The following is a 27,085-nucleotide window of genomic DNA, read 5'->3' as shown; positions in this document are numbered from 1 at the left end:
GTTTGCAGATGAAGCAGGGTGCAGAACCTCACCTTGTGCCTACCCACCTGCTGCCTCATGAGCTTGCTCAATGCCAGGAATATACCAGTCACCACATATCCTATGTGTTGAATAGAATAGACACACATTCAACCATGATCCAAGCTCTATCATGGTGCCCTGGCTTGTATCAAAGAACTCTTTCAATTACATTGATTAAGATGAAAGTACATGACCACAGAACCCAGAGCAAGGACAGACTCCAGGCCAGCTACCAGACTTTTTCAGGGTGCCAATTGTCTTCCTCTGTGTGTGTATGTGGGGGGGGGGGTGCTACTCTCCATTCTCCCTGGAGCATTTCCTTCACCCTACGAGGTGCATTTAGTAACCAAGAAGAAAGAGGAGTTGCAGCCCCCTCTATTGTAATGGCTGGTCACTACGTTCCCCTCCTGAGCCTACACCTCCACCCTGGTGATGAGTGTAGGGGACGACCAACATGACAAGGGCAGTGCACACCAAATATCATCTTTCACACATCAATTTCTTTCTTTCTCTTTTCTTTTATTCTGCAGTGCTTGGGATGGAACCCAAGACTTCCTGCATATTAGGCACTAGACCCTATACCACTAAGCCACAATCCAACCCAATTTGTTCTCAATGGACACTCATCTGCTTCTATAAAAGAACTTGTGGATTACAACAGACACTGCTCACCTCAGTTACTCTACTTCCAGTCAGATGCTCCTGCATCTTCTTGGTACCATCCCTCAACCTGGGGCTTGCTTCTTCATGGCCTCTGTGGTTGCTTCTCAGACAAGGGTCAACCATAGGTGGTAGAGACCGCTCTTCATGTGTCTATTGTCCTCCCCTTGGACCCAGCATAGTGTCCTTCCATTCATCACATCCCATGTCTTCATCATCCACTGAATCTCAACAGGATGAAGACTGGGAATTGAGTATTCAGAGACGTGTATGATACAGTGTGGTTAAGGGGAAATATAAATAAATAAGGGAGAGGGTTGTGTCTTAATAAAGGGAGACATTCAAGCTTCCTGGAGGAGGCAGATAAAACTTCACCTAGTAGGCCAAGCAGTTAGAAACCACCCACCTTCACCTTGCAGGGAGAGCAGGCAGTGAGTGCTTTTTTCAGGGAAACGTAAGTAGATAACTGGCTTGAGATGGTGATCAATGAGATATGGGCAGTGTCAGGAAAAAGAATCAATTGACTCAGATGGTTTTAGATGGCATTAACATCTAAATGTTTGTGCCATCCACTCATAAAGAAAATTCTGAGCAATTGGGTTTGTGAGAGAAGCACCTGAACTACTTATTCATCTCTTTCAAAAATATTTCTTCAGCACCTGCTGTATGCTGGGAACTGTGCTAATCTGGGACATTGATTTTGAGGTGCCTCTAGAATACCTAGAAGAAATGTTAATTTAACTCATTTTAAACATGAATCAAGTTCAAAAGATCAAGTAAGGATGGAAGTATCCATTTAGATGTCACTGGCATCCTCCTGGGATATAATCTGCTAATTAAATCTTACTTTCTGTTTTGACCATATCCTTTCTGTGGACACATTGTCTTTGTAGCTGAATTATTGTGTATTTTTTTAGCATCTTTATTCACAGTGTAGCCCATGTTTTGTGGGCCAGGGAGAAAGCTGCATTTTATTATTATAGTTGATGTTCTGAGTTCTAGAGGCATCGTACCTTCCCAGTCTATAGTCCCCAGATTCATTACAGGCTAGGAAAAAAAAGTGTGAGCACAATATTGAGACTACATACAGTATAAAGTTTAGGAATCTGATATATTAAAAAATTGAACTATACAGAGCGGCTTATTTTCTTATCACCCACTATAGGAATATTCACTCTGCTATTTTATGGCCAATATATTTGTCTGTTTTAATAATGATTAATTTTGCAGAATAAAATTAAAAAGAATAAAATGTGGTTGTCAATTAGATCTTTGACAGAACACATAGATAATCATTTCTTCCTATTTATATTTCTTTTTTCATTGCTGGGGATTGAACCCAGGGCCTTGTGCATGCTACACACATGTTCTACCACTAGGTTACACCACCAGTCCAAACATAGGTTATCATTTCAATCATGAGACCAGACACCACTAGCCATTGTGTGTATCCTATCCTAACTTCAGGGAAGGTTCTCAGTTGGGCAGGGAGGGAGACACATAAGTCTCCCTATTGGTGAAACTTGCAAACCACAAAGTACAAAACAATAAAATTATAACAAAACCTACCTCATCTTTTATAGAACTCATCCAACCAATGGTCAAACCAAGGAACATTTGTTGAAGATAAACCAGACAACCTTTGTTGTCATGACTTAATTGAACTCAAATCTTTCACTGATATCTCAGGAGGACCAAACATCTTGTAATGGAAATCCCTAAATTATTAACAATGCAGTAGCACAACTTTGTGAGTCTGATTTCCCAGTTTTGGTAATAACATTGTAATCCTCCCTGACTCGTCCCTTAGGCTGTTTCACAAAGGTCCAGTTAAGTGAGACTTCAGTTTTTGCTGTTGATACTCCTCTGGGATTCTGTGTGCCCTATAAGATAAGAAGTCATTTGTATGATCCAACTTGCCTAGTTTAAAAATACGCATAGGTAGCCATAAACTCTTTATAAGGTAAACGCTAGCTGGGTGCAGTGGTACACACCTGTAATCTCAGTGACTCAGGAGGCTGAGGCAGGAGGATCACAAGTTCAAAATCAGCCTCAGCAACTTAGCAAGGTTCTAGCAACTTAGGGAGACCCTGTCTCTAAATAAAATATAAAAAGGGCTGGGGATGTGGCTCAGTGGGTTGAGTGGCCCTGGGATCAATCCCCAGTACAAAAAAAAATGTGTGTCAGGGGGAACACTGTTAGGAGCTATCGATTTAAAGAACAAATGGAAAGAGATTCTCCAAACGTTAGCTTTTTTAGGAAGAGCAGAACAACTCGATGGGAATATAGGTGACACAGTAAAAGAAGAGTGCACACATGGAGGCTGAGGCAAGGGGAAGCTTTTAAAGGTGAAATGAGATTAGATAAGTTGTTTCAAATCAATCATCCTTGGATAAAAGGATCAATAGCAAGGGTGACATCAGTCCAAGGTTGGATAGGCCATTGCTGGACAGATACCCTTGCAGAAGTACTTTCTGTGTAAGGTTGTGGTGGCCTTTGTGCAAGGCTGTTGTGGTTCTAGAAGAATCTTTTGTGATAGTTCTTTCAATCAAACATACATGTGTGAGATCACTTTCTTCATAGACTCCCAGCTTGCTTGTTTGCTTGATTGATTTCCTAAGACTTGATACAAATAGCTCCATTTTGATTCTGACAATTTTCACAGGGACTTAATATTTACTATGCAAGTTTAAGAGAAGGAAAATGTGTTAGTTTCTTAGGGTTGCAAAGAACTACAACAAACTGAATGACTTGTTTTTTCATAATTCTGGAAGCTAGAAGTCCCATTTCAAGTATTTGCAGGGCCTTGCTCCTTCTCAGGCTCTAAGGGAGGATCATCCCTGACCTTCCTACCTTCTAGCGATTTTCAGCAATCCTTATTATTTCTTGGTTTGTAGCACTGTGTTTCTGTGTTCAATTCCTTCTTCTTATAAGGACACTAATTATTAGATTAATACCCACCCTAATCCACTATAACATCATATTAATTTTATTATATTTACAAAGATTTTTTCATTCTTTTCTTTCAGGGTTAGGGTTTTTAGGGGTGGAGTGGGCTGCTGGGGATTGAACCCAGGGTCTCACATAGGCTAAGCACACAATCTACCACCAAGCTGCATCCCCAACCCCTCTATTTCTAAATAAGTTCACATTCACAGGTAGCAGAGATTAGGAACATCTTTTTGGGGGGGGACATTTCAACCCTCAATAAAGGAAATGAAGCTTTTTTGGTTTTGTTCTTTGTAATAAAAGGAGACATAAAAAATGTGTGTGTATGTGTTTCTAATAAATCCAAGATGCTACAAATTTTCTTAAGAAAAAAATGTTTTAAAGTTACGTGAGAGAGGTATTTTATTATAATTTTAAGGTGAGTCCTAAAAAATTGAAAGTTCTAAAAATTTGACACCAGAATTATTTAATTTTATTTTGAGGTTTTGTTTTATCTTGTTTTTTGCAATGCTAGGGGTCAAATCCAGGGTTGCACACATACAAGGCAAGTGCTGCATCACTGAGCTAAAGCCTCAGTCCTATTTTTGAACTTTTAACATGTGAATCAAACATGCTAATAGGATTGATGAAGACAGAAACGCCATATGGTAGCAGTTGAGTAGATAACTGCAGACATGAAAGTGGAAGTAAAAACAATTCTTTGAGTCCCTAAAGATTAGCCATTGACAGCGCTGCTTTTAGCACCTCCATAGACCATTAGTTATTTCAACCTTTGTAGAAACATGGCACTGAGAGTCAAAACACTAAGGTTATATAGATAGTTGCAACCTCGTTAACTGTCCTAGTGTCAAGCACTGTGATCCAAATTAGCATACAGGAGGCAGAAGCAGGAGGATTACAAGCTCAAGGACAGCCTAGGTAACTAAGAGAGACCCTCCTTCAAAATAAAATTTAGAAACGGCTGGGAATGTAGCTTTAGTGGCCCTGAGTTCAATCCCTAGTACCACAAAATTAATTAATTAGCAAAGATAGCACTCCAGTCATTTGAAAAGAATTATACTTTTACACAATCATCCCTTTCAGCAAAACCAAATTTCTCAATCACCCTTCAATTCAGACCCCCAAAATAAAATGCTTTCAAAGTAACCTGCAGCATTGCATTTTAAACTACACCCTGCCTAAAAAGCCACATTTCCAGTCCTCCTTTTCTTATGGAGCTTTATGCAATCTCATACAAATGAATTTATAGACACTTTAAAATTGCAGGTATGCTCTAACACTCCAGCTTAATATTTACAAATCACTGCAAATATAGAGGGCAGCCAGATTGTCCAAAAGCAAAACTGACAATAAAAAATAAACCAGTCTGCCTTTGACTTTCTCAAAGTTAGCCTCTCTATGCATTGTTCTCCAGCAAAGTATGGTTCAAGAATAAATTGGAGGTCTGGATATGTAACTCAGTGATAGAGAATTTGCCTAGCATGTACAAGGTCCTGAGTTCAATCATTCAATTATCCGTTTGTGTTTGTGTGTGTGTGTGTGTGTGTGTGTGTGTTCCAGTACCCAGTAACACACACACACACACACACACACACACACACACACCCCTATACAAATAATTGGCAGTCACTTTTCTAACATTATTTGGGATCCTGCAAAATAGTTCCAATCGAGGTTCTACCCAATTAAGTCCATGAAACACTGCTTATTAAATGGCATCATGATAAATCACAATAATAAGATATGTCCTGACAAGCGAAAATTAACTGAAAGTTTTATATATGCTCCTAGAAAAGGCAATTAAACTAATGATTCAACACTCCTCACTTGTGTTGTAAATGTTATTTCAAGTGATCTGAAAGAGTTGATCAACTTTTACTGGGTGTTTAAGTTACTCCCAGGGAGTACTTGACATATATAAAGTACCCACTTCTTATGTTACGGTTAAAACGTCATTTCTTCTGTGCAAGATAATAGGTCTAAGTTCTCATACGAGTATTATTCTCAAAAAAAAAAAATGAAATAAAGTAAAATTAAAAATAAAAATAAACCAAAATGTAGCAAGACTTCAGAGATTATCTGATCCAGATAAGAAAACACTCAAGCCTTCTAAACCAAGCTTCCCAAGTCAATGACTGTCACCTTGATTGGTCAAGCTGCACTAGGAGACTTCCCACAGGCTGCCATGTGAAAGATATGCTACTCAGCGTGTCCTTGAGTGTATCTCCTGTCAGCTGGAACCAGCATTTGAGATTTTCTATTTTTAAGTCATTCCTTGCGTTCCTTCTCCAGGATCCTCTTTCCAAATGCCCTCATAGTGCTCTGCGCAGCACTAATCATACTATATGGATCACCAAGTGCTCCCCACCCCAACTGGGTGATGGACAGATCTCCAAGATGGGACCTTCTCTTAGTTGTCCCTTGTATTCCCAGGGCCTAATGCAGTGTCCACTGCATGGTAAATGCTCAGTAAGCTTTTGCTCAATGAAAAAGTATTCCTAAAAAGACAGTCAGTACATGAAGCCTGCCTTTCCCATCTGGGTATTGTGTTGAAGTTTATTAAAGAAGTTACTTCACAAGTCATCACAGGAATGAGATATGATTTGTGCTTCCAGAGGGTAGCAGGAAGAATGGGATTAAAGTTTAGAAATTTTCTATTTAGGAAAATTATAGGTTTGAAAGCAAATCCCAGTCAGTGTTACACTGGGGATAAGTCCCTGGCAGGGAAAGGGCAGTGGGAACCTGCAAAGGTAGGACCCTGGAAATTAGCACTCTTCCTCTTTCATAAGTGACTTAAGGCTGTTCTAACTATTGGGCTTTTTGGCAAATCAGTCTAAGTCAAGGGTGAAGGGATTTCCTTTTTATTTTAGGCCAAAGGGATTTTAACATACATTATACTTTGTGTAGGCTAAGCTATTCCTATCACATGCTAATTACCAACAGTGATAATGGTCCCTTTTTATGGATGAAGCTAACCAAAGTCACACAAACATCATTGCTGAGGCAGAAGACCTGCCACCTGTCTGACTTGATTCACTCTCTTCTTCCTTTCCCTGCCACAACCATATTCCGGTTTTGCCCTGATGGCCTCTCTGGCAATGAACTCTAGCCTATTTGATTCTTTTTTACTCCTGTCTCTCTACCCCACCCTGCCACCACAGCAAAGAGTCACCATTTGATCCCTGTTTGTTGCCTTTTTTTTTTTCTTTGTTGAGTAATGTTAGGTCACATAGCCTTACATGAGGGGTCTTGCACACAAGCAGAGGGACTGTGAAGTAAATGAGGTCACTTGCCTGGAACTCTTCTGAGGCTATGAAAGTTTCCTTAGCAATTTAAAATAATTTGTGTGTGATGTTCTTCACATGTACATATATGCACGTAGAGACATATACATATAAAAATACATTCCATAAACTTGGACTCTAACACCAGTGTCTGTCCCTGGTCTTGAATAAAAGTTCTACACAGTCAGAGCCCTAACTACACTGTCAGGCAAACTGACCTGGCCTAGAAAATTCTGTTCCCCAAATCCAGTCCCTCAGGCTTGTCCCAGCCCCATCACGGACAATAGCCTTCTATGTCCCCCCATCTGTTTATCACGGATTAAGACTCGTCTCTGATCTCTCTGAGCTTTTCTTGACCAGAATCTGGGGTTGTGCAGATAAGAGCCTGGTCTCTGCCTTGGCTTGCGTCTTTGTTTTCTCTAAGACATCCTCTTTCTAGTCATTTTTCCCCCACTGAGAATACAGCTCTCTCCTGTTTTTAAAGTCACATGTCATGATACAAAATAGAATTCCATTTGGTAGTAGAAAAAAAATCACAGCACTATTAAAAGTCTTAATGAAAACTAAGCAGTAGAATTCAAGGTCAGTCTGTTGAGACAGATTTCTGAGCATTTCTATTCTCCCTTGCAAATGACAATTTTGTAGTAAACTCCAGGTTACTGGTTAGCTTTAGTTACTCAATTAGTTCATCTTTAAATGGGCATTTCTCCTGCCATTGGGTGATGTTAGAGAGATAACTCTTCTGATCTCATCCTATAGAAAGCTATGCTCTTTCCCTTTCCAGGGCATTTGAACACTTTCCTCTCTACCCAAAGTACTCTTATCCCACTCATCCTACTAATAAGTAGACTGATTCCTTCTCATCCTTTATAACTCAGTATTATAAACAGTCTTCTCTGACTATCTAAAGGAAATCCACTGTCATTCTCTAAGCACATTCTGTTTCCTTCTCAGAATAAATAATTTTATATGTATTTGTTTATTTACTTCTTTTATCCTGTGCTTTCCTTAAAATCACAAGCTCCATGAAGGTAAGAACTATGATCATTTTTTCTATTTGTGTCTACAGCACAAGTGCCATCCATAGCCCTGTGTAAGCACTCCCCCTTGATACCTGACAGATTGTTGTTATTGCCATTTCAGGGGACCAGATCTCATAGTCCAGACAAGAGAGACATAGAATGTTTGCCCTAGGCTTGTGGTAGGGCAGCTGGGAGCAAGGGAAATTGGTTATCATTATACCTCTTTCAGAGCTCAGAAGTTTTCCTTTGTGGAGTTACAGGTGATGTATGACACTTCTAACGTTTCTACTTTCTCTCCTATCTAAACTTCCCCAAACGGACTGACTCTCCCAGGCTTGCTTACTGACTCAGAAAGGGTGGATTAAGGGCAACACACACCACATCAGACTGAACAGTCTTATCAAATTGCCTCTGCAACTCCCTTTCATTTCAGACAAGGGCATTTGCAGACACGGCTCTATTTTTACAACTCTCCCCCATAGAGGAGACAGAAAGTGAATGCTCTGCTTTAATACAAGGGATAGCTCCTCTGGACCTGAGGGAGGCAAGAAGACTTCTTCCACTCTAGTGCTAAGTAAGCTTTCTGGTTCTGGGGTTCTGTTCCCTCCTCTGACACAACTTTCTGGTTCTGGGGTTCTGTTCCCTCCTCTGACACAACTTGGAGCCACACAATAACCTCAGAGGTTCAGAGAGCCATTAAAAACTTGTATTGAGTTCACTCAGTCCCAGAATTGAGGGTATTCCCTTGGTATCCAGTATCTCAGATTTATACCTGGACACAGGATAGAAGTGGGAAATAAAGAGGATGGGGATGGAGGAAGGGGATTCTAGCTTCCATCATGAATTTGTGGTCTGGTCCAATCTGGGTTAGTCTTGGCAAAATATTAACTTGTAAGTTATATGTTCTGACTGCTTTTTCTTGTTTGTTCCTACAGAATGAGGTGTTTTTATGATGCTAACTCAAGATGTCTTAGAAACCAGAGTTTGCTTCTACAATTAATGTGAACAAAGCAGTGTTCTCATATACATCTTAAAAATCTCTAGGACCCTAGTCCTCCACTAACCTTTAAGGATATGGACATCTTTAGATTCTTGAAGTCAAAACAGGTTTGTGTGTTAGATTTTAGACATTGTGATGAAATACCTAAGAAAATTGACTTATATGGAAGACATGATTAATTTTGGCTCACAGTTTCAGAGGATTTGGCTCATGGTTGCTCAGCCCTATCACTTTGGGGCTGTGGCAGCATAGCATGTCACAGCAGGAGTACATGACTGAGGAGGCCTATTAACCTTATGCTGGACAGGAAGCAAACAGAGCAAGAGGAAGAGGCCAGGGTTCCACTATCCTCTTCAAGGGCATGTCCCCTAATAACCTAACTGCCTCCCACTAGGCTCTACCTCCCTAAGATCTCCCCACTTCCCAACAGTGCCAAAGGATGACAACAAATTCTTTTAACACAAGGGCCTTTGGGGGATACTTCCACACCTTAGCAGTTCAAAAACAGGGATCATTTTCCCCTTTAACATTAACCATGGGTCAGTCATGACAATTAGTTGTTCTGAGGTCAGTACAACATGGTAGTCAATTTGCCTGGAGATAGCTATGGAGAGAGTTCAGAAGGGATTAATTCTGACTCCCCTACCTTTTGTAGCTAGCAGGGGAAAAACTTCCAGCCAAGATTCACATTTAATGCAGAATGAACTGTTTCTTAGGAGTTTTGCCACTGCAGGCAGAGTACTGAAATCCAAGGGAGTTAGCAGATCGGCAAGAGCAGGCTAATGAAGAAAATGACTGCAAAGCAGCCTTTCTCGGACTTCAACATCATACTGTGTTGCACTTGTATTTTTGGTATCTGTTGATTGATTGAGAAGATACACAATGACAAAAAGATGTTATGAATTCAGTCATGCTTTTAAATAGATCTATGTCTAATTAGATACAGAAGCATCTACACACATTTCCAAAACATAATGAGTATATTTATATAAGACATTCTACATTCAGTCTCCAGACAAGGCTTGGAGGACATATGGATGCCTGGATTCCTTGCAACACTCCAGAACTGTCCAGGCTTCTACAGCCTTCATATTCTAACGATTGGTTTAAGATATTGTGCCAAAGGGCCTGGCCCTTCAGACAGGATGCAGACAGTCATCAATATGATTTGTTCAATGTGGTGACAAACCCAGGCAGTAGTCACACCCTCAAGATTCCAAAACCAGGCAAAGGCTGAGACCGCTGACCCAGTGGGATGAAGTACAGGGTATGGATCCACTTCAAGGAGGAAGGCTAGCAAGAGTCACATGTGGTAGAAAGAAATCTGTCCAGCAGGCTGGAGCTCAAGAAAGGACTCCATTTAATAGAGGCTGTTAGAGGTAGGGGTGCTAGAAGATGGTAAATGGTCATTGGAGAATGGAGAAAGAATCAAAGGGCTTGGTGGAATAAAGCAGCTCATGTGGCATATAGGAGAACATGGCTTACCCTTAGAGCTGGTTGGCAGCAAAGGACATTAGTGAACAAGGAAAATTAGCAAACATGGCACAACATGATATCCTGAGTCTGCAGGGGCATTTGATTTAATTCTCATGGTGGGTAACGCTGGGATTGCAGACATCTTTCTATCTTCTGGATTGATTTTAGGATCTGGGGCCAGACCGAACCAGCCCACGGAGACATCAGAACTTTCAGCTAGGGAGATGAAGACAGAAGCATCAGAGGCAACCTACTGCTACAGATAAGCCCGAGAAAATGAGAACTCCCAGCTCTTAAAACAATTTCACATAGACTCCAAACATATCAGTACACACTCCCTAAGATTCTAAGAACTCAAGTAAGTTACTCAGAAAGAGGGGGATGAGGATCTCCATGGAATTCTTTCTGAGCCTCCCCTCTTTTTGCACTCCACATGTAAAGTTGCATTCAGTGGGGGAAAACATTAATACTTGGGGCTTCACTTCCAAAAAAAGAAAATGAGAGTGAAACAGCTTTATGGGCAGAATCTTTGTGGGCTCTCTTGATTCAAATCCTTATTGTAATTCAGGAGCCAAAAGCTTTTCCACACCACCCCCACAACTCAGACTGAAGCTGCCTCTCCAGACTGGAAGAAACAGCTCCTAGAAACAACCCCCTCCCCAAGCCCTACAGAAACAGCTCCACATCTTTTGTCTATGCATCAAAAACAGGATGATTAATGTAGATGGTGGTGATGCTTAAAAAAGGATCACTGAGACCCAGGGATGTTATCTAACTGCCAGTTTCTTGAAAATGCTTTTCACAAACGTTAAAGCACTCCCTATCAAATACACCCAATGGAGCAGCATGGAAGGCCAGGACAATAAATTGAAATGAGTAGTGTTAAGAATAGTAAAAAATTCTGGGAATGGTCTAAAGACAAAACAATGTATCATAGTGGGGAGGGAATCCTGCCCTGAGACCAGCCTTCGTGGATGGTAATAAATAAATGTTCAGAAAAAAGGAAAAATACAATGTAGGAAAAGAGCAATCACAGAGTTGCTTGGAAATCTCATCATAACTCTGAGAGGTGACACATACTGCCAACCCCTTCTGAAAGGGTCAACTTTTGACAAGAAAGGATTATAGTTCATCCAAGAGAGAAATTTCAGGTGAAACTTCTAATCTTCCTTCAGTTTTGTTCTAACTCAAAAATTCCTTTCAGGCAATAAGGATGCCTGTTCAGAATGTAGTTTCTACCCAGCCCATACCCTAAGTTAGGCACCATATTCTACCCCAACCCTGACATACACAGCCCTTCTACAAATCAAATGAGAAGCTTCCTTATTTTTCTTCTCTCCTGGCCACTCTCATCATAGAATGGAGTTTCTAGAAGCAGGAGAAGGCATGGCCAGTCCCCTTTCCATTTCTTCTTCTCCCTCTATAACAATTTACCTCTACAGCATTTACTATGGGAGCTCTGTGCCACATGCTTTATGAATGAAAGTGACTGCTAATGGTTTCTGGTGTGGAGAATGCATTTGGTTGCTTACCCAACCCATCCACTCCTCCTTTCATTTTCCCTAAGGGAACTCTGAACAACCACTCCTTCATGAAACTCAAGTGACACATAGGAAATTGATCTCATCGCTATCTCCAGAGGTAGGAGCTGATGGGTCTAAATGAATCACAGAGCTTGCTGGGGATGGGTTTAGGAGCACAGGCACAAGCTTATGGCCATCCTCTAACAACTTCCTAGCAAGAGGCATGCCTGTGACCTAAGTCAGTCCGCTCAACCTGGAAAGGACAACATCCAATCCATGCTTTCTCTCTCCTCTCTCTCCATTTGGATGCAAACAAAGAAGCATATTACCCCTGTTGCTAGTGGTAGTCATCTCAGGACCATGAAGGAAGTCATCAGGAGAACAAAGCCATCACACAGAGAAAGGTCAGGTAGAGCATCATGCAGAAGTGGAACCAAAGCCCTAATCATTCTCCAACTGGTGTCTGCCCTACCTCAAGACTCCTTGGTATGTGAGATGATAAATGCCCTTATTATTTAAGCTAGTTTGAATCAAATGTTGTTACTTGCAGCCCAAAGCATCCTAACTGATATATGATACATCTTCAGTCAGTCTCTTCTCCACTTCCCCTTTTCTCCCTTTCTTTACGTGGAGGCAGTCTACCTCTACTGCTTTTCCAGTCTTGCGGCCTTAGGAAAATTCTCCTACCTCCCTGATCTTTGGAGTCCTCATATTTAATGAAAGAGCTAAACTACAATGATCTGTAAGATCCCTTCAAATTTTAATATTGATTGTAGAAAGATTGTATACTTTTTACTAAAAAGACAAATGTCATTTTAAGATTTTTTTATTGTCTGTTCTATTTAGTTATACATGTCAGCATTTTGATTCATTGTACATAAATAGAGTACAACTTTTCATTTCTCTGGTTGTACATGCTGTAGAGTCACACCATTTGTGTAATAATACATGTACAAATTATAATGATGTTTATCTCTTTCCACCATCTTTCCTTCCCCCTGCAAATGTCATATTGAGTAAGATAAGGCACTGAGATGAGTTCAAACTATTTCAAGCTGAAAGCAGAGAGTTACCAAGGCAGTAAAAAGATGGCTTGAGAAGACATGAAGCAACCTCCCATAAACAGCAGGCTTCAAGTCAATGAACACAGAAAATCAATGAGGTGAAAACCATGTACGCCTGAGAATGAATGAGGTGAAAATAAATTGACCGCAAAAATCATATATTCCTTTTCATAGTCAGTCAAATATACACTAAATTCTCAATCACTCCATTGTGCCTCCTGGCTCTGCATAGCCAAAGAATATAAGGAGAAAGGGTCCCAATGCCTAAGTCATGAGAAAAAGGACAGTAGAAAGCACCAGAATGATCAGAGAAAGAAGGAATGTTATATGGGTCAAGAGGCTCTGAGAGTTCATCTTAGAGGCTCCCCCCGCCCTTCCACATTCATGTGAATGTTTCGCTCGTTTTGAGTCTCTGGTTACTGTGTGCTGGCAATGACTTCAGACTGATTCAGTTCCTAGTAGTATTGACCCAGTAAAGAACTGTCCAATTGCCGTTCCTACATAACTACTGCCTCCAATAAGACAAGGATACAGTAAAGGAATCATTTGTTTTTCTTTTTTTAAGAGACAGGGTCTCACTGTGTCACCTAGGCTGGCCTCCAACTCAAATGATCTTTCTGCCTTAGCCTTCTGAGAAGTTGGAAATACAAGCACACAACAACCCTGCCTGGTTGCAGGGAAGGAATCATGAACATAAGTAATTGAGCACAGGGGAGTATTATCCCTGAGAACCCAGAGACAAGCAAGTCATTCTATGTCCCAGGTAGTGATGGCAGTGAGAGCTTGGGGGTTAAGCCCTTGGAATCCAAATCAGGAAGGGAAGGGGGTGCTTATTAACACAGTCTGGCATCCCCTATGGAGGTCCTCTATCCTATAGCATAGTTCGGGCATAAAAGCAAGTTCTACCCAGAGTTGCTGGATTGATGACTAAATTGGGGGGAATTATATCTAAGTGAATAAACTTCGTGGCAACAAGGAATAGGGAAATTGAACAAAGAAAGAGATGGGTGCAGCATAGCAGTCAAATATTTATACTGGTTCTCAGCTCACTTTGCCCTTGGAATCACCTGGAGAGGTTAAAAAATAACAGCCATGATGCTTGACTCTGTCCCAAGAAACTTTAATTCAGTTGATTTGCAGTGAGGCTCAAGTTTGGAACCACTGAAGGAGGGTAAAGAAGGTTAAAACCAGCCTTCCTACTGATTCTTCAAGTGCACAGTTTTAACAGGTGATAAGGTGCTTTTTACAATTGCTATGGTTTGGATAAGTGTCCCTGAAAAGAATCACAGTTTGATCCTACCAGGAGGAGGTAGAACCTTTAAGAGATGAGGACTACTGGGAGGTCTCCCTGTCATTGCAGGCTTCACTTGAAGGGGACTGTTCCTTCTTCTTTTGCATCTTGGCCATGAGGGGAATGGTTTTGTCACACACTGCCTCATGATATGCTGCTCACCACAGGCCCAAAAAGCAATGGGAACAACCAATTACAGACTGCAACCTCCAAAACTCTGAGCCAAAATATTTTTTTTCTCTATATAAGATGATTTTTCAGATATTTTGTTCCAGTAATAAAAAGTTGACTAACTCAATGATACAAGCAAGTCTCTGCTTTTCTATCTGCCACCACCACCAGAACCATCATCCCAAAGCCTTCTCCTTCGCAACCTTAATGGTTTCTCCATTACTTGCAAGTTAAAAATTCTGAAACAAGTTAAAGGTTTTCTCATGCCTCCATTCTTTCTGATTCATCAACAACAGTGTCATCTTTCACACTTAGACATGTACAAGGAAATTTCTGGCTTTCAAAAATAAAGATTAAAAAGAAGAAATAAAACTTTTTAGAACATTGATTTATAAACCAGGTTTGGTGACACACACCAAGTGACTGCAGAGGTTGAGGTAAGACGATTTCAATTGCCAGCCTCAGCAATTTAGCGAGATTCTAAGCAACTTAGCAAGACCCTATCTCATAACTAAAAATAAAAAGAGCTGGGGATGTGGCTCAGTGACTAAGCTCCCCTGGGTTCAATCCCTCATACTAAACAAACAAAAATTTGACTTATAAACATTTGTCAAAATCAAAGGTAGATTCCAGAAGCAGAAACAGATCAGTTTAAAGATTTTTCTCTTGGTAAACACATATATCAAAAAGAGGAGGAACTGAAAGAGATTTGTTCAAAAATCATTAGATTTTTGACTGATGGTCAGCTGAGCAGTGACAAGCTAATTTCCTAGACACAGACTCTTTTTAAGTTCATTAAAGTTTATTTTTAAATTGTTTCAACATTTTATCAGCAATATTAACTTCTTCCTAGAAGAAAAATGAGAAAATATGTCATATAAAAAGTTCTCCAGACCAGGTTTTGGAATTTATCCTTTAGAGTGAAAAGTCTTAAAACTCTCAGACAAAAGAGAGCTCTTTTATTTGTACATATGTGTGTATTTATTTATTTGTTTATTTATTTACAGCAGTGCTGGGAATCAAACATAGGACCTTGAGCATGCTAGGCAAGAGCTCTTCCATGGAGCTACATTCTCAGTCAGCTATTCTATTTAAAATCAAAGAAAATTATTCTGGTACCATCCTATACTCAACCTAAAACCAGTAAGTAATGTTTTCAGGCTTTCTAAGAAAAAAAAAATTAATCTGATTCAACATTTCTATACCTGACATTAAATTATTTATATGTAAGGGAAAACTAAAAATATTTTATTATGTGAGAATCCTTGCAAAAATATTCTACATTATAAAAAATTATTCTACTTTATTCTTTGAAAAACACACTAAAGGAAATACTATAGCAAAACAAAAATTAAATTGTAAAAAATGTCTAGAAAGAGGGAAATAAACTGTGTAAGAAGTAGGATGAGCAATTCATTAAGTAAATTTTAGAGCTTGGATAGGGGACAACAGTGTTATTGTAAAACATAAAAGAAGGAATGGGGGTGTAGTTCAGTGGTAGAGCTCATGCCTAGCATGTGCAAGACCATGAGTTCTATCCCCAGCACTGCAAAATAAATAAATAAATAAATAAAAATAAGATTTCTAAAGATAGCATATTCTAAGAAAAATAGCACTACTCTCTTTACTCTCTTTGACATCCATTCCTCCTCTATTGTTCTGCTATGTAGCAAGACAGAATACATATTTGAACAGCCCATGAGTCTTCTGCTTGGTGGACAATTTTTTTAACACACTGAAGTTAGCTCGTAGCAAAATACCTTTTCCCTCAAGTATCACTAAAACTTGAGATGTTCTGAACTCACTCCTATATATGGCACTACATGTGAATAATTGTAAAGAGGCATTTAATAAATAAAGCAAGAGGTTATAGTAAGGGTATAAATATGAAAATGGACAGCATCTTGGAGTTTTGCCCTCCTAATCTCAAAACACAGAGCAAAGGCCAATTCTTCCAAAATGTCCTCCACACATAAGAGAGCCAAAGGAGAAATTGCCTCAGACACAGTAGACAATTCATACATGTTTTTTTTTAAGAAATTAAATAGAAACAATTTAGCAGTTTTATAAGACTGCACATATAAGAATATAAGAATACATTTGGTAGGTAGCATAAAGCCCCAGTAAGTAATAAAGATCTTATTCATCTGATTTGTTAGAAGTCAAATCATATTTGAGGGCAATGATTATTTACAACTACAAGTATATGGGCTCTAGAAAACCATTGTGAACCCTGAGGACACTCGACTAGCCCAAGAAAGAATTTTTCTCCAATCCTATACTGTGCAGCATGGTTGGCTTTTCATTCATGAGACTATGGTTTTGAACACATTTCCTTAACACAACAAAGTAGACTGTATTTTGTTCGAACACAATTCATTTGGTAAATGCTTATTAAGCCTTTTAGGTAGTACAAGTACAATGCTGAGCATTCTGCCTCTGCATTTTCTGCATTGCTTTCACATGTGGCTTTTCATGTGATCATCATAAAATTCTGTGAAGGAAGCATGGGTTAATAGCATCAGATTTTCAAGAGCGGACTGAAGTCCAGCAAGGTTAACAATTTTGTCCAAAAGTTAACTCTGTAGAGCCAGGATTGAAAGGTGAATCTTTGACACACAATCCGATGGTGGAAGAAAAATCAAAGAACACAGAAATGTGCTTAAGTGGTCCAGTTTATTCAGCGACCCAGAAGAGTTTCCAAAGAGTCTGATATGTATGTGTACCCACTGCAGGCATACAGCCATTAGCCAAGCAGCCCTTCAGAATCTTATTCTAATTAGTAGTTCACCACGTACTATGTGCCAGGCATAAGGCCAAGGAGTTTCACGTGCAATTTTTCATTTAAGTTGATAATCCCTGTAAACCTGTGTGATTTTCCCTATTTTTCCTTGCATCTGTCAAACACTTTCATACCTTTTGCCCCTTTGTTCTCACGTTCCCTGTCAGGGACTACTCTTCCTCAGGGTCTCAACAGAGATATTACCTCCTCAGAAAGGCCACGCCTGAACACCTTATTTCAGGGTTCTCAAATATTTTGAATATTCTTTAGGACCTTTATACTGAGAGAGAGAGAGAATTTGTTTATATGGGTTATATTTCTCTGTACTAGGAATTAAAAGAGAAAACTTTTTAAAATTGTTAATTCATTTAAAATAATGATAACAAATTCATTACATGCTAATTTAAATCATATATTTTTATGGAGAAAGACTACATTTGTCTAAAACAATTTATGAGAAGAGTGACATTGATTTATACTTTTGCAATTGTCTTTAATGTCTGGCCTAAGGAGAAAATAGCTAGATTCCCATTTTTCTTTCATTCTATTGGAGTATATTGTTTTGGTTGACATATATAAAAAAATTTGGTCTTGTATGGTTATGAGGTTGGAAAAAGGAGTAATATGGTAATAACCTTTTCAGATGGTATGTATATTCTTATTTGCTATTATACCAATATTTAATATGTAGTAGTTTCTGAAAGCTTAGTGGCAATATGGAATCTGAAATTATATCAATGCATTTTTCTACCCTATCACATTAAAATTCATTGGCACACTGCACTTAAAATGAATCTTTTCCCCATCACAATTCAGTAACACTGTACATCGATCATTTAGATAATAGTAGTTCACTAAGTTATGCAGAGCTCTCAAATATTGACACATTTCACTAAACAAAGTCAAAAAATCACTATCATTAATATCAACATTGATGTCATCATAAAAGGGCTTAAGTACTGGGAATTTGTCAAGATCAAGTGGAAGATACAAGTTTTCCAAAATTTTAAATTTTACTTGAAAGCTTGAATTATTATTGGTAACAAATATGTCAGTTATTTTCCTTTAAATGACAGGCTCACTTCATTTTTTTCCTGAGAAAATGTCTACCAATTATCCAAGTGTGTATAATAATAATTTTCCTGTCAATCATATTTAAGTAAAAGTGGTATTCCATGAAAACAGCAGCTAGTTTAGCTAGCAACTCCAACAACTGCAGAAGTGCTTTTCCTCAAAATAGCTATACTATTATGGTATGTAGTACGAATACTTTATACATGGTTCCCTTATAGTTTAGATCCGGAACGTCCCCCTTTGGAGACTCATGTTTGGGTCCCCATCCTATGGCACTATTGGTAGGTGGTTGACCCTTTAAGAGGCAAGGAGTACTGGGAGGTCTTAGGTCACTGGGGTGGTGCCTTTAGAGGGGAAGGTAGAACCCCAGCCTCTTCCTCTTCCTCTTCCTCACTGTATTCCATCCTGGCCATAAGAAGAGGAGACTTGCTCTGCCATGTATTTCTCAACTCGATATGCTATCTCACCATAAGCCACAGGCCGCAAATTGGTCATAGACTTAAATCTCTGAAACTGTGAACCAAAACAAAGCTTATATCTTTATAAGTTGATTGCATCAGGTATTCACTATAGGAATGGAAATCTGACTAACTCATTTCCTGTTTACACATAAAATATTTTTAAATGTGTATTCAGTGGTTGAAATTTGATTAAAATTAATAACTTTTTTACAGCTTCATCAAGAATACTCAAGTGAAACTAGCAATTTATTTGTTTATTTTTACAATAAGTGCGTGGTGATGAAGAATACAATTATTACTACTATAGTTTGATGCCCTTACTTGATACTTGCTGAGATGCAAGCAGTTTTATCCACCATAGCTTTTACCTCATCGATGCAAAAGTCAATATAGTAGTCCCCCCTTATCCAAAGAGAATATATTTTAAGATCCCTAACAGATACCGGAAGTTGCAAATTGAACCAAACCTTATCCATACTTGATTTTTTTCTGTACATACACACTTATAATAAAGTTTGGTTTATAAATTAGGCAATAAGAGCTTAGTAGCAAGGAGAAATAAATAGAATAATTATAATAATATATTTTAACAAAATTTTGTGTATGTAGTGTATGTGTATCTCAAAATACCTTATTATACTGTACTCACCCTTCTTGGGATGATGTGAGGTGATACAATGACTCCATGATGAGATGAAATGAGGAGAATTGCATAAGTGTTATGACAGCATTAGGTTATCCTTTAAGGGTACAGAACTGGAACACTGCAGTACTGTGACAGTTGATCTTATAACTAAGATGGCTACTGAGTGACTAATGGGACAGTAGCATATATAGCATGGACATTCTGGACAAAGGAATGATTCAAATCCTCAGCAGGATAGAACAGGACAGCATGAGATTTCATCATGCTACTTAAGATGGTAGCAACTTAAAACTTGAGAAATGTTTATTTCTGGAATTTCCACTTAATATTTTTGGACCAGAGTTGGCTTCGAGTAACTGAAGCCACAGAAAGTGAAACTGTGGATAAAGGGGGATCTACTACACAGTGAAAAATGGAAAATAACGTCTTCGTGTCAATATGAAAATTGACTTGTGAACTCAGCCTCTATTCCCACTATTTACCAAGGATGTGCAGAACACATTTTGAGAACTGTTACTATTTCAAGAAGGGTCTCCTTTGCTTGCAGCTCTGTCTTATTGACCTGATCACCTCTAATATTATACTTACCATATATGCCATGCTTTTTTGTTTCTCCTTTAAATCTACCCCCACCCCACTTTGAATATAAATTCCATGTGAGCTCTAAATTTCCACTGACTAGCTTAGGAACTACTACATTGTAGGTACCCAATAATTTTTAATGGATTTTTGCATACAAAGAAGTCAAGATTAGAGGGGTTGGTGTTTGTCAAAGGTAAAAGAAAAAGGCAGGACTAAGGTTTGAAAGTTGGTTTTTTTCTGAGTCTTCTACATTAGTCATTAATAAGGGAAAGTTAATTAGAAAGAAGCTTCCACAAAATAGCATTTTATTTTCATATCTGCAAAACCTAATGAATGACTTTTTGTCTTCTGTTTGGTCCGTCTGCTTGTTTTTCAGGAAATAATACCATTGGTTACTATTGAAATAACACTGAAAATATTAAGCTAAGAACCATATTCCTCAGACACCCCCTTGTATCTCTCTCATCCACTCCCACCAGGGGCACTATCCTGCACCCACATTCTGAATGGTCAAAGGCTACCTTGACTGAGGGACAAAAGGTTCTGATGACAGGTGGGCCTGCAGTTTCAGCTTCTCAGGAGGCTGAGGCAGAAGGATCCCCTGAGCCCAGGAGTTCGGGGTCAACCTGGGCAACACAGAGACCAGAAAGAGAGAGAGAGTTGAACAGCCCTCCCCTTGTCCATTTTCTTAGGCATGACAGCAAGCCAGAGACTCAGATCATAATCCTAGTTATGCTTATTTATTTTTTCAAGCCAGTCCTCTTACCTGTAAAATGACTAATAATGTGCATACAAGGCCTAGCACCAAACGTTGCTTACATTCTCATTGAAAGATCTGCAAGACTGTACAGCCACCATCCCACCCGATCTGAATTTGCCTTTTAAGAAAATTCAAACATATACTTGGAATTGATACTGGCACATCTCGATGGACCTTTTTCAGCTACAGTCTAAACCCCAGCAGTGTGGCCTTGGCTGGCCGGTGCCCTAAGCTTTCAAAAGCAAGGAGGAAGAAACACAGCACTCCCTCTCCGGAATCACCCAAAGCCTAAGGCAGCTGAAATGGAGAGCTGCGGGGCGCTGAGGGCCCTGTGGGCTGCGGCAGGAGGCCGGGACACGTGGCTTCGAGCCCGGGCAGCGGCAGCAGGTGGAGCCTGCTTGGGGCAGCTTCGCGCCGGTCCCTTGATCGGAGTTGTTTCCCTGCACCTCTGGCTGCGCGAAAATCTTCAAAGGCACTGAGAGGAATGAGCCGGGGTTCCAGCAAGCGCAGTAGTAGGCGGCTAGCCCCTTCTCACCACCACGGCCATAATCCCCTCTTTGTGTTCTAGGCAAGCACGGAGCCATCTGTAATTCCTCTCCCTTTTCCAGGTTCAAAGACGCTCGGGAGACCAGCCTCGCTGTCGTACAAGAGGTAGCTCTGGGTCGGTGGCGAGAGCTTCCAGCGAGTTCCTCGGCCCACAGAGTTCTAGGCAGCTCTTCCCACACTCGGTAGCCTGGGGCTGGTGATGCATTCTGATGAGGGGAGGAAGTGGCCCAGCCAGGTCCTGGGGCCTGAGCGGGGGACTAACACCTCCCGCCGGAGTCCTTAAACGAAAACACATTTGGGACCATTAAAAGTGAAAGTGGCTCTGCTCACACAAACAATAACTACAAAAACCCTGAATCCATGCTAAGAGGTTCCAAGGGAAAGAATTAGCTCTCTCTTTCAGATTTACTTATTGCTCAGAATGCCAGGAATTGGTCCAAAATTCCCAGGGTAAGAGTAGAATAGCCAAGCTGGAATTGAATTTTCTACACCCCGCTCCCCAAGACTATTCTGAAACGTTCCATAGAACGTTAGAGGGTAAAATTTACAGTAAGGTCTGAAAAAGAGAAGGAGAAAGAAAGAGGAGGGTGGGGATACTCAACCCATCAGGAAAAATAATAACTTACCTTCCCTAAGAAAACCTAGGTATCAGGTCTGGTTCTAAACTGCTCAAATGTAATATAGCATTTAATCTCACACAATTTTCTGAGCATAAAATACGTGTTTATTATTCCCATTTTGCAGACGAGGACACCAAGGGCACAGAGGTATTAAACTTTCAAATGGATGAAGAAACTCCCCTGAGTACTGCTCCTTTTCGGGTCAATAAAACCAGGCTAGGTAGCTGGCCCTTGGGAATTTACCTGGTTTTAGGTAAATTCTAGCTCCACCCCTTAGACAAGAGTTTTAATCTGAGACCCAGTTTCTTTATCAGGAATGAGGGCGCTCATTGTTGACTTTTCAGGAATGCTGTGGAAATCAAATGTGTTTGTGAGTGCTTTACAAAGTAGAAAACACCAAATACAAAATAGTTTCCCTTTGTCCTACCCCATTCCTGGAGTAGAGACCTTAAATCTATCTCCTGAGAAAGGCACCCATGTGCCTTATCACTCCTCAGAGAAACTGCTACATCTGCTATTTGTTATACAGATATTGGAAAACCCCTATTCTAAGAAGGATTCCTTGTCCTTTAAAAAAATTATTTCCTTAATATATTAGATATACTACTGAATTTAGGTTGCTTCCCACAGGTATTACCTTGTAACTTAGGAACAAATTACTGAGCATTATCTTGGTTCTATGGTTAATATCCAATCTAGGAGAGAGGTAAAAGGTTATTCCTTTTTTAAGCGTGGAGAAGCCACCAGCTATCTCTGCATTCACTGCCTATGTCATGGCTGTACAATTACTGTGTTGGGATTTTCTCAGGTTGACCCCTGCTTTTGAAACCCTGTATGAGGGAGTGTCTGAGAAAATCAGTCAGGAATACCTGGTGGAGAAACTTCTGCAAAGGAAAAGGGAGCGCATCAAATGCTGCACAGAGCAGGCCTGGAAATGCAGTGTGTCCTCTGCAACACAGGTGAAAGCAAATGTTTCCCTAAAACTCTAGAACTGGCATACAAAGACCGGCTTCCATACAACAGAATGCTTCTAGGAGAAATGACTTCCACAAGGCACGCTGTCGCATAGACTCAGAGGTCAGCCTCAGTCACTTGTGGATATTACTCTTTGCACAGTAGGAAGCCTGTTCTTGTATTAGTTAAGGTTTTTGCCTTGCTATAGTTTGGATCTGTAATATCACCAAAAGGCTCATATACTAAAGGCTTAGTCACCAGACTGTTGTACTACTGGAAGGTTGTGGAACCTTTAGGACCTTCTGAAAGGAAGTTAAGTTACTGGGGACATGCCCTTGAAGGGGATTATAGGACCTTGGCCCCATTCCTCTCTTTGCCTCACTGTCACCATGTGGTAAGTAGGCCTTTTTCACCACATGTTCCAGCCATTATGTACTATGCTGCCACAGGACCAATGCAATAGAGTCAATCAACCATGGACTGCTACTTCTGAAACAATGAGCCAAAATAAACCTTTCTTCTTTACAAATTGTTTATGTCAGGTATTTTGTCACAGTGACAGAAAGTTGACTGTCTTAGTCACATTCTTGATGCTATGGCCAAAATATCTGAAGAACAACTTAAATGGGGGAAGATTTATATTGATCCATGGTTGGCCAGCTCCACTGCTTTGGACCTGAGGTGAGGTACAGAATCATGGCAGAAGTACACAGCAGAAGAAAGCTGCTCAGCTCATGGCACAGGAACCTAATTCCTCCACGTAGGTTCCACCTCCTACAGTTTCCATCACTAATACTCTGTTCTATTATCAATGGATTAATCCACTGATGAGCTCAGTGCCCTCATGATCCACTCACTTCCCAAAAGCCCCACTTCTGGATATTGCTGCACTGGGGATCAAACTTCAGCACGTGAGTCTTTGGGGACACTTCAGATCCAAACAACAGCACTGACTAATACATGTCTGATGTCTATGATGCAAATAGCCTCAACCAATGAAGATGCTAAGTTGGGCTTTGATTGGCCCAAAAATCAGGAAAAACTTGCATTCGTAGGCATTTTTCCCCCTATGAAAATGTGAATTCTTGCTAGGTATGATCGTACATGCCTATAATCCCAGCTGTTTTGGGATGCTGAGGTAGGAGGATTGCAAATTTGAGGACAGTCTGGGCAACTTATGAAATGCTGTATCAGAATAAAATAAAAGGAGTTAGGGGTGTAGCTCAGTGATAGAGTGCCTGCCTAATATGTGTGAGGCACTGGATTCAAACCACAGCACTGAAAAAAAAAATGAATTCTGAAATTGAGACAATTTCCTTTAATTTTACAATTTGCCTTTCCCATTTTGCTCTGGGAAACAGGAAACTTACATCCAAATTGATCAGTGTTGAGCAGTTTTATGACCCATGTATCTCCATGCAATGGTGGATTGTGATCTTTCAATGCTATCCATATCTTCTGTAGCACTGATTCAATAGTTACTGTTACTATATATATATATTCTACATACTGCGCCCAGTCCACTGTGGACTATATAAAGAAATAAAATAAATACATGTTTCTGAAATCCTCTAACTGGGACCCATGCCTTCACAAATAACTAAGGAAGAGCTTCCTGGTACTCTGAGTCGGCTCTTCTATTTTTTTGTAAAGACACTGACTTATAGGAATTCAATAAGAATTAACAATGTAGCTGCTCCAGAGAACTTTAAGCTACTTCAGAAGCACAGAATTTATCAATAATAGCCACAACAACCAAGGATGTTAATACTCTTCTGAAGCCATGTAATTGTCTGACTCTTGATGAATATTGTCTCCCCCTAAACCCTGCCTGCTTTGCTCCACCCACCCCAGCCCTGGGGCTCCCATTTCTTTATTCACAAGGTTGTTTCAGGTTTGTTTGATTTTTTTTTTTTTTTCAGATAACTTACAAAATTGTCCCCTGGGGTTTTAAATTCAAAATACTTAGCTGGTGAAACAAAATCCCAATGATCAGATGCAGTAAAACTTATAATCATCCTTATTCACTATTTTGCAGAGTTTGCTTTTGTTTCATAGTGGAGGACAGGAAAGTAAGTATTGCTGTCCAAATATTTTCCATTAAGGTGGCAGGAGATCAGACAGCACCAGGGCTGATGCCACCTGAAGCTAAATTATCACTTAATATACATAGTGAGCAGCTGATGTCGAGAAGTGAGCATCAAGCTTCTTGCTAACATGATGAGCAATGGCCATCTGTCCCCACAAAGCCAGGCAGCATGACCTTCAGTCCCAGGCGTTGCCAGCATCGCCCTTTCCCATGATGAAGGATGAGAGAAAGAACAGCTCTAATCATTTTGTTATTAGCAACAACAAAAAACAAAGTGCTTGTCCATATTTTTATTGCATATTTTCTCCTAAAAGAGAGAGAGAGAGAGAGAATCAACAGGAACCCAGAGAGCAAGTTAAAGCTTACTGTTGCATGATTCTATTTTCTTAGAAGGAAGATATATGCATATAATTAATATGCACTCAAAGAGCAAAGCAGAGCACATGCATTATATTAGAAATTCCTTCATGTTTTATTAATTTAAACTACATGAAAATATCTAGCTGGAACAAAAGCCACAGACCAAAACCTCAGGCCACTAAACCTCTATTGACAAACTGCAATAGTCACTCTAAACTTGGTAACTACTGTTGTTGGCATACAGAAAGTATGCAATAATAGAAGTAGGTGAGAACAAATTGCTACAAAGATATAACCTTGCCAGTCAGGGGTTTGTAATATAGATTGACTCATTAAATCTGTATGTGAATTGAATACATTTCCCCATTTGTCTCCTGCATTCTTTTCTGTGTCTGTCATACAAGGGATCGTTAGCATCATCAGAACAAAAAGGGAGAAAAGTAAGCGGCTGCTTCCCAGTGGGAATCTGTCATTGGACAGAGAGTAAGATAACCATGTCCAAGATCAACACCACTAGACATTATAAAATGTTTCTCTAAGCCTAAGTGGTTCTCACAATATCAAGCAAACATGTATGCCGTATGTTATTTTTCCAAAGAATTCTATTTTTTCATAACCTTTTACTTAGCTCTCAGGACTTTTTTTTATGTCTTTTAATGTAAGTTATTTCTGAAGAACTTGGTTTAATAGGCCATTTAAAGAAACATTCTATAGCACAGTAGGATAACTGTGGTTGACAACAATTAATGGACTATTTCAAAATATGTAGTAGAGAGGATTTTTAATGTTCCCAATACAAAGAATGATGTATGTCTGAGGTGATGGATATGTCAAATAACCTGATCTGATCATCACATATAGTACACATCTATTGAAATATCACACTGTATCCCATAAGTATATATAATTATGTATCAATTTTAAAAATAAGTATTTAAGAACACAACACATAGGAGTTGGTGTATTCCCTTAGCATGTGTTAAATCATGAGGAATAAAACAACTCATCGTGGCTTAAGTCATAAAGATTATTGAGCTGGGGGAAGGGCTCAGTGATAGAGCACTGACTTGGCAAAAAGTGCAAAGTCCTGGAATCCAGACCCAGCACCAAAAAGAAAAAGGAAAAGAAAGACAGAAAAGAAAATATTATTCACTATTGCCCTCTCACAAATCTGAAGGGAAGATGGCTTCAGGGTAGGTCAGCAGCTCACGGGTACCCCCATGGGCCCAAACTCTTCCCATTCCTCTAGTCCACCATGTTCTGGGTATTGGTTTTTCATACCAATATGTGTCAGCTCAGGTCCAAAGTTGGCTAACAAAGCTTCAGGTATCATATTCTTCCACTAGCATCCCAGTAAGCAAGAAAGAGACACAGGTAAAAGTTGTGTCCTTACTACACTTCCTTTTTATTCAGGAAGGGAAGTTCCCTTAGACATCCCTTGTATCTTATTGACAGTGCTGTTTCACATCCATCCCAAGATCAATCACTAGTGAAATTAAAACAAGTTTGGGCCAATTATGATTCACTCCTGGAATGAAATCTCTGCCCAACAGCTGCGGCAGGCGGGTGGTGGGGATTAATGGGCAAATGGTTAATGGAGAGGTGAGGAACAGTATCCCAATATCCTCCCTGTTCTCCAAAACCTCCACCATCCCATGGAATTTCCTTGAACTTTATAAAAAATGGCCTATGTAAAATAGCTGCACACCAGATGGGATATTATATTCAAAATCTGTTTCTTTTATGTCTT

Source organism: Sciurus vulgaris (assembly GCF_902686455.1).
Source record: "Sciurus vulgaris genome assembly, chromosome: 12".
In the NCBI taxonomy this organism is placed as follows: domain Eukaryota; kingdom Metazoa; phylum Chordata; class Mammalia; order Rodentia; family Sciuridae; genus Sciurus; species Sciurus vulgaris.
The sequence above is the reverse complement of the archived record's forward strand: the minus strand, read 5'-3'. Positions refer to the sequence as shown.